This window comes from Procambarus clarkii, chromosome 10, assembly GCF_040958095.1.
Source record: "Procambarus clarkii isolate CNS0578487 chromosome 10, FALCON_Pclarkii_2.0, whole genome shotgun sequence".
Taxonomy (NCBI): domain Eukaryota; kingdom Metazoa; phylum Arthropoda; class Malacostraca; order Decapoda; family Cambaridae; genus Procambarus; species Procambarus clarkii.
The window spans coordinates 27,484,930-27,495,884 of record NC_091159.1 but is presented as its reverse complement, the minus strand read 5'-3'; the positions used below and the strand labels follow the sequence as shown (position 1 = coordinate 27,495,884).

The 10,955-nt window shown below is 37.8% G+C and overlaps 1 long non-coding RNA gene across 1 annotated transcript in view; it reads right to left on the bottom strand.

Moving 5' to 3' along the window:
* The window catches only part of LOC138363025 (uncharacterized), a 439,332-nt gene that overhangs the window by 173,889 nt on the left and 254,488 nt on the right, over positions 1 to 10,955 (bottom strand). The window lies entirely within an intron of this gene.

Sequence of the window (10,955 nt, the reverse complement as noted above, 5' to 3'; positions counted from 1 at the left end):
TTAGATTTCTAGATAGCGACAGTACATACAGACAGACGACATTCAAATTTAGTAAGTTTATCTTCCTTCTTTGATAGAACAGACTTGATGCTCATCTGCTGATGACTTACCTCCGATATATTTTGTCTGTGTTTTAATGTTTCACTGTGTTTCTTTAAACAACTTCTATGAGCTCTTATCTCAGTTCTACAAACTTTACAATATGCCTTATTTCCATTTTCTTTCACTTCAGCCAACCACTTTCCAAACACGGGATCATTAAGCCAGGACATCTGAAACGCTTTCTGGTATTCAGACCACTTCCCCATTTTACACTTCTTTATCTTAACACTTAAGCAAATTCTAAAAGTAACAGCGGTAACTTCTTTTCTATATGCGGTAACTTGTGTCGAACTATCCTTCTGGAGATCAGAGCCACACTAACAATGAAAGCACAGATGAAGCTGCCAAGTTTACTGTATGCTAATCCGCTCTAACGACAGTCATTTGATTCTTAGAAACACCTAAAGAGAAACCTAATATTTACAGTAGGCAACAGTGGGAGGTCACTTAACATAGACAGTACCCGGGATGAAGTATTAATGGCAATTAAGGTTGGGAAATATATAGCCCCTGGGGAGGATTATCTTGCCTTGCGGTTACTTTTTCTTTGGGAAGTTCCTAGGATCAACGTCCCCAGGGGTCGGTCTCTGACCTGGCCTGCTGCGGTAAGTGGTCTATTCAATCAAGCTGTTGGACGCGGCTGTGATTTGTACACATGACATTATAAAAAGCATAAAAATCAGCATTGAGTTTCTTAACATTAATAGTCCAAAATAGCCCAACCTGTTTTTAAAGTAGCCCAAAAAGTAGCAAGTAGCGAAAATAAAAATTTGGGAGCGCGGAGCTCTGAAAAGTAGCCCAATTCGCTACTTGTAGCCCAATCTGGCATCCCTGCTCCTCCAGCACAGGGTTGCCAGATTCAAATTGCTAAAAGTAGCGAGCTGACGGTCTAAAAGTAGCGAATTTGTAATAAGAGTAGCCCAATTTTTTGTTTAGTGACTGATACGGGTTTCAAAGTAATCTATTATGATATATAGAGTACATTAAACGATTTTAATTATTTTATTAACATTATCTCTGCATATATATATATTTAACCAATATGATAATAGGATAACTTACCAATATTTACTGTTTGAAGCTTAATGGGTGTGAAGTCCTTCCACGTCTTTACAGTTGAAGATTACCAAGATCTTGATCTGCATCCACAACCTCGTTCGGGTCCGTCTAATTACCACAAGCTACACAAGCTTCAGAAAGCTTCCTGGCAATACGTTAGTAATGAATAAATATGATATGTTAAGTTAGGCTGACCTAACCTAACCTAACCTAACCTAACCTAACCTATCCTAACCTAACCTAACCTAACCTAACTTAACTAAACCAAACCTAACCTAACCTAACCGAAGCTTGGATCGTCGACTTGATTTGGCGTCACCAGCTTTTTATTTTCGTCTAATTTCTTTATAAACAGATACTTTTTCAAATTAAAATTATGTTTTTTCGTGTTGTACATTCAGCACAAACATTATAATGAGTAAATATATCATATTTATTCATTACTAACGTATTGCCAGGAAGCTTTCTGAAGCTTGTGTAGCTTGTGGTAATTAGACGGACCGTTCTTCAAGATATGTTTTGATTCTCAAGACTGATGTCAAAAGCTCAAGTCCCATTCCCATTCAAGATTTCTCAGTTTAGTTTTCACAGACGTTACTCTCGAAAATATCCGTTCAACCAGGGCATTACTGATTGGCAAGCTGAATATTTTCAACACAAACTCAGCGAGGTCAATCAGTATGGGATCGCCAGCAGTGTTCTTGACAGTTATTGTCTTGGTCTAAAATGACGATTCAGATGTCGGAATTTGTCCCTTACAAATGTTGGACTAGTCAATGGTTAACAGTAGGCGCCACTGACTTTCAATTTCACTAAGCTTAGATTGGTCAGCTAATACTAACGGAAGTTCCGAAAATGGTGGCCATGTAAGCTAAGGCATATGATAGGTAACAGATTTTTCACATTTTTTTATAGTTTCAACATTACTTAGAATACGAGAAAGAAGCTATTTGCAAGCTTTCATTAAAAAATTATCGCATCTTTCTTGAACATTTTGAAACATTTCCTGGGTTGTAAAATTCTTTTGTCTGATAGTGGCCAGAAGTGTTGAAAATTCGTTACCAAAGTCCACTTTCTCCAGGGGCAGATACATAGAATTGTAGTTCAAATTAATATGAAGCTTTGCATGATGAGGACGAAAGATTCTTCTGAGTATTCCAAGAGTGAAGTTTTCTAAGACAGTGTGAAGGCTATACTGATCTGCTTCATCTTTTGATAAAGTAAATTCATCCTTTCAAAATCATTTAGGATTGGTTTGAGACATATGAAATATAGCTTATTGGAGGGATCAGCTTACATTGAAAATAGTTGCCTTGCAACATATTTATCACAAGAGGAAAAAGCTATTTGGTAATGAGTTGTTAGAGAACCCCACTGTTCAAACGGCCGCTTTACACGACTGCTCCTTGCCAACCATCGTCTTCCTGACAAAGGTATTAACTGTAAGGGATCTTTCCCATCATTTATCAATCTGTAACTTTCTAGATAACTTTCTCCCCTTAATGAAGATCTGTGGAACCAGGTGTAGCTTTTGGGATGAAGTATTATTAACAATTAAAGTTGGAAAATCTATGTCCCCTGGGGAGGTTTACCTTGCCTTGCGGTTACTTTTTCTTTCAAAGGTTCCTAGGATCAACGTCCCCCGGGGCCGGTCTCTGACCAGGGCTCTCCTGCGGTAAGTGGTCTAGTCAATCAGGCTGTTGGACTCGGCTGTGATTTGTACAGATTATATTATTAAAGCATAAATAATCATCATTGAGTTTTTTAATATAAATAGCCCAAAGTAGCCCAACTTGCGTTTAAACTAGCCAAAAAAGTCTCAAGTAGCGAAATTAAAAATTTGGGAGAGTGGGGCTCTTAAAAGTAGCCCAATTCGCTACTTGTAGCCCAATCTGGCAACCCTGTTCTGACTCTCTGCACCTATTTTCATTTTCAAATTACTACTTTTTACACCGAAAATATGCCAATTACTGAAAACGGCGATGGGTCATATTTTGCCCAAACCCCCTGTAGTTTTCAAAATATCTGAAATGTCGGAAATTTGACTCCTGAGTGTGGTTTTTGAGCCAAATTCTGACTCTCTGCACCTATTTTCATTTTCAACTTACGACTTTTTATACCGAAAATATGCCAATTACTGAAAACGGCGATAGGTCATATTTTGCCCAAACCCCCCTGCAGTTTTCAAAATATCTGAAAAGTCTGATATTTGACTCCTGAGCGTGATTTTTGAGCCGAATTCTGACTCTCTGCACCTATTTTCATTTTCAAATTACGACTTTTTATACCGAAAATATGCCAATTACTGAAAACGGCGAAGGGTCATATTTTGCCCAAACCCCCCTGCAGTTTTCAAAATATCTGAAATGTCGGAAATTTGACTCCTGAGCGTGATTTTTGAGCCGAATTCAGACTCTCTGCACCTATTTTCATTTTCAAATTACTACTTTATACACCGAAAATATGTCAATTACTGGAAACGGCGATGGGTCATATTTTGCCCAAACCCCCCTGAAGTTTTCAAAATATCTGAAATGTCGGAAATTTGACTCCTGAACGTGATTTTTGAGCCGAATTCAGACTCTCTGCACCTATTTTAATTTTCAAATTACGAATTTTTATACCGAAAATATGCCAATTACTAAAAACGGCGAGGGGTCATATTTTGGCCAAACCCCCTTGCAGTTTCCAAAATATCTGAAATGTCGGAAATTTGACTCCTGAGTGTGATTTTTGAGCCGAATTCTGACTCTGTGCATCTATTTTCCTTTTCAAATTACGACTTTTTATACCCAAAATATGCCAATTACTGAAAACGGCGATGGGTCATATTTTGCCCAAACCCTCCCGCAGTTTTAAAAATATCGTAAATGTCGGAAATTTTACTCCTGAGCGTGATTTTTGAGCCGAATTCTGACTCTCTGCACCTATTTTCCATTTTCAAATTACGACTTTTTATACCGAAAATATGTCAATTACTTGAAAACGGCGATGGGTCATATTTTGCCCAAACCCTCCCGCAGTTTTAAAAATATCGTAAATGTCCGAAATTTGACTCCTGAGCGTGATTTTTGAGCTGAATTCTGACTCTCTGCACCTATTCTCATTTTCAAATTAAGACTTTTTATACCGAAAATATGCCAATTACTGAAAACGGCGATGGGTCATATTTTGCCCAAATCCCCCTGCAGTTTTCAAAATATCTGAAATGTCGGAAATTTGACTCCTGAGTGTGGTTTTAGAGTCAAATTCTGACTCTCTGCACCTATTTTCATTTTCAACTTACGACTTTTTATACCGAAAATATGCCAATTACTGAAAACGGCGATGGGTCATATTTTGCCCAAACCCCCCTGCAGTTTTCAAAATATCTGAAATGTCCGAAATTTGACTCCTGAGCGTGATTTTTGAGCCGAATTCTGACTCTCTGCACCTATTATCATTTTCAAATTACGACTTTTTATACCGAAAATATGCCAATTACTGAAAACGGCGATGGGTCATATTTTGCCCAAACCCCCCTGCAGTTTTCAAAATATCTGAAATGTCCGAAATTTGACTCCTGAGCGTGATTTTTTAGCCGAATTCTGACTCTCTGCATCTATTTTCCATTTTCAAATTACGACTTTTTATACCGAAAATATGCCAATTACTGAAAACAGCGATGGGTCGTATTTTGCCCAAACCCCCTGCAGTTTTCAAAATATCTGAAATGTCCGAAATTTGACTCCTGAGCGTGATTTTTGAGTCGCATTCTGACTCCCTGCACCTATTTTCATTTTCAAATTACGACTTTTTATACCGAAAATATACCAATTACTGAAAACGGCGATGGGTCATATTTTGCCCAAACCCCCCTGCAGTTTTCAAAATATCTGAAATGTCCGCAATTTGACTCCTGAGCGTGATTTTTGAGCCGAATTCTGACTCTGCACTTATTTTCATTTTCAAATTACGACTTTTTATACCGAAAATATGCTAATTACTGAAAACAGCGATGGGTCATATTTTGCCCAAACCCCCCTGCAGTTTTCAAAATATCGTAAATGTCCGAAATTTGCCTCCTGAGCGTGATTTTTGAGCCGAATTCTGACTCCCTGCACTTATTTTCATTTCCAAATTACAAATTTTTACACCGAAAATACGCCAATTACTGAAAACGGCGAAGGGTCATATTTTGCCCAAACCCCCCTGCAGTTTTCAAAATATCTGAAATGTCGGAAATTTGACTCCTGAGCGTGATTTTTGAGCCGAATTCAGACTCTCTGCACCTATTTTCATTTTCAAATTACTACTTTATACACCGAAAATATGTCAATTACTGGAAACGGCGATGGGTCATATTTTGCCCAAACCCCCCTGAAGTTTTCAAAATATCTGAAATGTCGGAAATTTGACTCCTGAACGTGATTTTTGAGCCGAATTCAGACTCTCTGCACCTATTTTAATTTTCAAATTACGAATTTTTATACCTAAAATATGCCAATTACTAAAAACGGCGAGGGGTCATATTTTGGCCAAACCCCCTTGCAGTTTCCAAAATATCTGAAATGTCGGAAATTTGACTCCTGAGTGTGATTTTTGAGCCGAATTCTGACTCTGTGCATCTATTTTCCTTTTCAAATTACGACTTTTTATACCCAAAATATGCCAATTACTGAAAACGGCGATGGGTCATATTTTGCCCAAACCCTCCCGCAGTTTTAAAAATATCGTAAATGTCGGAAATTTTACTCCTGAGCGTGATTTTTGAGCCGAATTCTGACTCTCTGCACCTATTTTCCATTTTCAAATTACGACTTTTTATACCGAAAATATGTCAATTACTTGAAAACGGCGATGGGTCATATTTTGCCCAAACCCTCCCGCAGTTTTAAAAATATCGTAAATGTCCGAAATTTGACTCCTGAGCGTGATTTTTGAGCTGAATTCTGACTCTCTGCACCTATTCTCATTTTCAAATTAAGACTTTTTATACCGAAAATATGCCAATTACTGAAAACGGCGATGGGTCATATTTTGCCCAAATCCCCCTGCAGTTTTCAAAATATCTGAAATGTCGGAAATTTGACTCCTGAGTGTGGTTTTAGAGTCAAATTCTGACTCTCTGCACCTATTTTCATTTTCAACTTACGACTTTTTATACCGAAAATATGCCAATTACTGAAAACGGCGATGGGTCATATTTTGCCCAAACCCCCCTGCAGTTTTCAAAATATCTGAAATGTCCGAAATTTGACTCCTGAGCGTGATTTTTGAGCCGAATTCTGACTCTCTGCACCTATTATCATTTTCAAATTACGACTTTTTATACCGAAAATATGCCAATTACTGAAAACGGCGATGGGTCATATTTTGCCCAAACCCCCCTGCAGTTTTCAAAATATCTGAAATGTCCGAAATTTGACTCCTGAGCGTGATTTTTTAGCCGAATTCTGACTCTCTGCATCTATTTTCCATTTTCAAATTACGACTTTTTATACCGAAAATATGCCAATTACTGAAAACAGCGATGGGTCGTATTTTGCCCAAACCCCCTGCAGTTTTCAAAATATCTGAAATGTCCGAAATTTGACTCCTGAGCGTGATTTTTGAGTCGCATTCTGACTCCCTGCACCTATTTTCATTTTCAAATTACGACTTTTTATACCGAAAATATACCAATTACTGAAAACGGCGATGGGTCATATTTTGCCCAAACCCCCCTGCAGTTTTCAAAATATCTGAAATGTCCGCAATTTGACTCCTGAGCGTGATTTTTGAGCCGAATTCTGACTCTGCACTTATTTTCATTTTCAAATTACGACTTTTTATACCGAAAATATGCTAATTACTGAAAACAGCGATGGGTCATATTTTGCCCAAACCCCCCTGCAGTTTTCAAAATATCGTAAATGTCCGAAATTTGCCTCCTGAGCGTGATTTTTGAGCCGAATTCTGACTCCCTGCACTTATTTTCATTTCCAAATTACAAATTTTTACACCGAAAATATGCCAATTACTGAAAACGGTGATGGGTCATATTTTGCCCAAACCCCTCTACAGTTTTCAAAATATCTGAAATGTTGGAAATTTGACTCCTGAGCGTGATTTTTGAGCCGAATTCTGACTCAGGGTTGCCAGATTCAATTTGCTAAAAGTAGCGAGCTGACGGTCTAAAAGTAGCGAATTTGTAATAAGAGTAGCCCAATTTTTTGTTTAGTGACTGATGCGGGTTTCAAAGTAATCTATTATGATATATAGAGTACATTAAACGATTTTAATTGTTTTAACATTATTGTTACCACTCTTGAGACTAAATAAGGTTCTTCTCCCTGCAGTGTAAAGAAATGATAATAAATCGGCCTTGCCAACAGATGTCTAGGGGTATAGATACATCACTGCATAAAATGGAGAACAATATATTTATGCTAAGGGGGACAAACATAACAATTAAATGTATAAATAATAGCCAGAAATATTCTTCAGCATGAAAATCATAGAATAACCTCCTTATTGACACATTAGCACTAACACAAGCACATGGATTAATCAATAGTTATACATAAATCATCTAACTAGACAATTAACATTTATATGGGCTAAAATAACAGTGACCAATGACTTAACATAAAACACGACTCCCCTCGACAATAGTTGCCACGCTTCTGTACACGCTTTGGTCCGCAGGCCAAGCGTCTACCAAAAAATCAACTAAACATCCACATAAACATTGTGGAAATTTAACAAAATGTAGTACTAATATTCAAAACATTATTAATCGAAAGAGTAGTAAACACTGAAACAACATTCCATACAATAATACGGCAACCAAATATGGGAATTAATCAAGGTAAAACTATAAACACTCGATTGACAACAATGTTCCCAAGTGGCCTTATCCAAATATGGTCAACCGTCCACACGGAGAAACTACATGAGAAATCTAACACAAAAGCCTCATACAATATAATGCAACTCAGGCACACTACAGCATGCTATAATATATAACATACAAAATCTTATATCATACAACTGGATGCAAAATTAATTATAGAACAAGACAATAAAGTAATATGAGAATGAAGAGTAATGGAAGAATCCTAGTGAGATTCGTAACAATTATCTCTGCATATATATATTTAACCAATATGATAATAGGATAACTTACCAATATTTACTGTTTGAAGCTTAATGGGTGTGAAGTCCTTCCACGTCTTTACAGTTGAAGATTGCCAAGATCTTGATCTGCATCCACAACCTCGTTCTTGTATATTGCAGACTCATATTTAAGCATTGACATGAGTGGTTCAAATGACGAGCAACAAGTTACATTTTCTTCAAGATATGTTTTGATTCTCAAGATTGATGTCAAAAGCAGGGGTGTAGAAATAGCCTAAGCTACTTTATCCCTTTGAGATGTATTTATTGCTTATCTCAATAAACATACTTGAACTTGAACTTGAATCCTGCGGTAAGTGGTCTAGTCAATCAGGTTGTTGGACTCGGCTGTGATTTGTACAGATTATATTATTAAAGCATAAATAATCATCATTAAGTTTCTTAATATTAATAGCCCAAAGTAGCCCAACTTGCGTTTAAACTAGCCCAAAAAGTCGCAAGTAGCGAAATTAAAAATTTGGGAGCGTGGGGCTCTTAAAAGTAGCCCAATTCGCTACTTGTAGCCCAATCTGGCAACCCTGCTCCAGCATGGCTCCTGCTTCACCCAACTGTCGTACAGTAAAAGTTTCTTTAAACTACTAACCAGCCACCATTCTCTTAAATATTAACATAACTTATAGTGTAACCGTCTATCTTTCTTCTCACTTCATCAACTTTCTTATTCTAAATGACATAGAAGCTTAGACCGTCATACGATTATCAGTACTTTAAACTAACCGCCACTCTCTACATCTATAATTTGGTTTGTTCTTGTTCCGACCCTTAAATTCAAAATTCAAACTCAAAATTCAAAATGTTTATTCAGGTAAAAGTACATACACAGAAGATGAACTACAAACATAATGTTGGATTTATAGATCGAGCTAGTACATACAATACCTAAAGCCACTAATAAGCACAGCGTTTTGGGTAAATTCTGTGAAAAATGTAACTGTGCCTATATCACAGAGGCACCCACATGGGTCCTAACATATATCATAATAGTTTCATATTTCCATTGTTGATAATGTTATTTTTGTAATAAAATATGAAGAAATGCTCGTTATTTTTGTTTACTGATTAGATAGGCTTTCGCATCATATGTTTTTGCACTCTGAAGACAGCATCTTGGTGGAGAAAGTAGCAGCAAGCTGCTTTATATTTTAGTAATTAGTAGTCGAGATGAACAAAGAAAGTTGTTAATATGAAGGAAAATGTGGGAGACGCAAAGTATAGTGAAAGAATTTCAACGCTCCACACAGTCTCTTTTAAAGTGGACTGAGTAATGCAATAGTGTTATGGGAATTTGTTCTCGACTGTTGCAGTGATACAGTGCCTTTGTGTATCGAGGAAATGGCTGAGACGGTGTGCCTAGGTGATGGAAGAGGAGAGTGTGACAGTGGGGATGGCAGACAGGATGATACTAGGCCGTATCAAGTAGTAGCGAACAGATATGAACGTCGAAATATTCAAAGATAGCGAGACGAAGACAGTGAGGAGGAAATAACAAAGAGACCAAAAAGTGAGGACATGCTCGGCGGGACGCGGGAGATGCAGGCTGGTGGAAGGAAGAGGCTGTTGTTCCCTACAGCATGTCAACTGAATTTTCATCAAAAGCTGGAGTGGACGATTCGTTTGGCTAAGGAGTTTTTTGAATATGAACCACTATTCAAGGAGGGTCTTCACCGGCCCTACATAACAGTTGGGACAGAAAAGGCTGTGGAACACCTAACGAAGGATGGGTTTGAGAATATTGTGATGGTTATTCCGGAAGAAGGTATGATACACACCAAGGTCATAGTGTTTAAGTATCCAACTTATTTGGATCCTGATTATCTATTGCTCAACAATGATAGTGTTGTTTGGGTAAAGAGGAACAGTGTTCGTGGTGAAAAACAAAGCCAGGTTGTTGCCTTGGTAAAGGGTGAGGCTCTAGAAAGAATTTTTGTGCAAGGACTAGGCTACAGAAAAGTTATAAAATACATTGAGGAGCCCATATTATGCATGAAGTGTTCTCGTTGGGGACATATGGCTTGGAAATGCCAGTTTGACTCCAGGTGTCGGTACTGTGGTAAGAAACACGACTCTCGAGAGTGTAGAGTCAAGATTAAAAACGGTGAAAAAATCGTCCCATCTTGTTGCAATTGTCGAGGCAGCCACAATGCTGGTTCCTATCTATGTCGCATGAAGCCTCATCTGAGAGACTCTAGGACGGGTGCTACAAGTAGGATAGGTGTATCCTCGAAGGAAGGAATGATTGTGCAGCAGGAACATGAAGGAAACAGCTGGAAGCCAATGACAGCGCCTATGAACAATGTGTGGGAGAAAGGAACGGAGACAATTAAGGTGAGCCTAGGGAAAGTAGGAAATGCAGCTGAAAAAATTAAACCTTGTGGAAACAAGGTTCAGGACAATATAGTGAACTCTGAGGTTGGTACTCAAATATTGGAATATCTAAAAAAAACTAGACAAGAGGATTGAGGCATTAGAAAAATTAGCTATGGAGGGTAGACGGGGTGAAGATGGTGGTGAAACAGGACGTGAAATAGAAAGTGAAACAGGACGTGAAATAGTAAGTGAAATAGGACGTGAAGTGGAAAGTGAAACAGGACATGAAATGGAAAGTGAAACAGGACGTGAAATGGAAAGTGAAA